Raw genomic sequence first — 3,084 nt, 5'->3', positions numbered from 1 at the left:
TATGGCAGATGGTATAAAAACACCAAAACCATGTTTAACCCTTTAACTCAATAACTGTTCATTTGGGAATTTACCTTAAAGAATAATTTGTAAAGGGTAATTGCTATAAACTTGGAGTATTTCATTACATTATTTTAAGTAATAAAAAGTCTTAACTAGGGGCGAGGTTAAATATAGTGTGATATTTGATGGAATATTAGGCAACCATTACAGATTGCATTTATAAAGAATCTCTGTTCGTCGAGGGCAAGTCCTGTGTCCCATTTACCACTATAGACCAAGTACTGTCTGGAACATAGAAATGCCTCATTAAATATTCATTGGCTAAATGAGTGAATGAGCAACTGAACAAATGAATTCAATCTTAGCAAGGGAAAATGCTTATAACATGTGATGTTAGAAAAATCAAAGCAGAACTCAAAATTATATCTACTCTATGATTTCCATAATGTGAAAGGTTATATATACATGTGTCCTACATGAGGACTGTAATGCAGAAAAATAAAAAATAAATGTTAGGGTCACATACTATGGATTATGTGTTATTCTTATTCATTCAACATGTTTCACTGAGCACCTGCTATGTATAGGTGCTATGTCACATTCTGTGAGTACAGCAGTAAACAAAATAGACAAAATATCTACCCTAATGGAGAGTTTATTCTAGTGGATTACTGGAGGAGTAATAGTGGGGGAGAGACAGACCATAAACAGATAAGAAAATATATAAAATATCAGATGATAATACTGGAGGGTAGCGAGTGCTAGGAGAGGAAAAGCTGCCATTTAAAATTTTTTTAAGTTTTTATTTATTTTTAAAAGTATGTTACTATTTACGTATTTATTTATTTATTTATCTATATTTGTATTTTTTAATTGATTTGAGAGAAGCATTGATCACACCAGAGATCAAACCCGCAACGTGGGTATGTGCCCTGACCAGGAATCGAACCAGTGACCTTTCAGTGTATGGGGCAATGCTCCAACAAACTGAACCACACTGGCCAGGGCAAGTCTGCCATTTTATATGGAATATCCATGAGGATATCTAGGGAAAGAGCTTCAAAGCAGAGGGAACAGCAAGTACAAAGGCCCTGAGGCTAGAGTGTACTTGAGGCAATCAAGGAACACCATGGAGGGTCAATGTGCTGCAGCAGAGGGAACCTACGGGATGAGGCAGAGAGGCTACAGGAGTCCGTGTATATGACCCTATAGGGCCAGTGGTTCTCAACCTTCCTAATGCCGCGACCCTTTAATACAGCTCCTCATGTTGTGGTGACCCCCAACCATACAATTATTTTCGTTGCTACTTCATAACTGTAATTTTGCTACTGTTATGAATCGTAATGTAAATATCTGATATGAAGGGTGTATTTTCATTGTTACAAATTGAACGTAATTAAAGCATAATGATTAATCACAAAAACAATATGTAAATATATATGTGTTTTCCGATGGTCTTAGGCGACCCCTGTGAAAGGGTCGTTCGACCCCCAGGTTGGCGACCCACAGGTTGAGAACCGCTGCTATAGGCCATCCTGAGGGCTTTAGGTTTTGTTTGCAATGAGACAAAGAAGCCACTGGAGAAATCTGAGCAGAGGTCTGAATGATCTGACTTACGTTTTAAAAGAACCAACCCTTATATAAGAATATTTATAAAAGTTTGAGATGAAAGGAAGACTTTTAAACATAGACAGATTATCACAACATTCATGAATTGATTCACAAAATATTTTCTGAACACCCACTGTTCCAAGGGGCTGGAATAGCAGGCTTATTTCAAGATTACAAAGATTTATCAACCATACAGAAATATTTTTAAATAACATCGCCTTTTTTTAAAGACAGAAATTGCTCAGAGCAATTAACTGATTTTATCCTTTTTTTCTTTGGAAATTATGGGGATCATTTTTCTCAATTAACATTTAGATACACATTTCATATTCTATATCAAGTCCCATAATTGTGAACTAAGCTGCTGTTTGGGAAATCCTAAAGTTGGCTGCTTATTTGACTTGTCTTAAATATCTCACACACAACACTTCTGTAGCATTAATCACAATCCAACCTTACTGATAGGAGACCCTTGTGGGAAGTCTGTATGTGCTGGCAAGATTATCTGAAAAACTAATAAAATCCTTGTAATCCTTTTCAAGGATGCAGAAAGGAAAATGGCTGCATTTCAAATTCATGGCATTTCAAAGGCATGAATTAAGCTCTAAGCTCTACATTTGAAAAAAATTAACACAAGCTCTCTAATTTATGTTCTAAACTGAGAAAACAAATCATTGCTAAGAAATGAAATCTGCAAAATTCTCAAACACATTTTCTAGTTGATATGCACATATTTAAATCTACACACTACACCAAAATATAAATTGTAAGAATCACTACCCTTGAACTTGGTTGATACAACTTCACTATGAAATATGGAAATGTCTTTTGTTTGGTTAATTTTATTCCTAGACATCCTGCCTTTTAGGTGTGTATAAAACTAATCGTTTTTAGATGATGTTGAGATAATACTTCTGTAAAAATGTATGAGGAAGCTCATTGGTTCTCTTTCTCCTTAACCCTCATGACTTGGGTAAGAAAACTTCTTAGTTCCCCGACATCTTGATTTCTGTGATACTCATGTCAGAGGGCTCTGCACCCTACCCCTACTCCTTGTCATCATCTGTGAACTTCCCACTCACTGTACAGGTTGGCATAGAGCCACTAGGGGTCCTTCTCTCCTTCAAAGCAGCCAACTTGTGTTTTAATCCCATGAGCTCTTCTGTCCAATCCAGCCACCCTGACCCCACCCCTGACCAGAATTCCTTCACCTCTGACCAGTCTCGACTGCCCTTCCTACTCTTCCCTCCCACCCATCATATCTACCCTCTCCCTCCACTGAGAACCCCACCCCTCCCATCTGTCCATTCCATCCTGGCTTCACCTCCTTCCTCTTGTGGGCCACCACTTCCACTTCCTTGCTTTCTAGTCTCCCTTGTCCAACAAAGCTCAGCCCTGGATCAGCCACACCGGTAGCCTTCTCTATGTCTATTGCAGGTCGGATGAGATGCTGGAAAAAAGCCCACAACC

Source organism: Myotis lucifugus, unplaced genomic scaffold, assembly GCF_000147115.1.
Source record: "Myotis lucifugus unplaced genomic scaffold, Myoluc2.0 scaffold_274, whole genome shotgun sequence".
Lineage (NCBI taxonomy): Eukaryota > Metazoa > Chordata > Mammalia > Chiroptera > Vespertilionidae > Myotis > Myotis lucifugus.
This window is presented reverse-complemented; position numbering follows the sequence as displayed.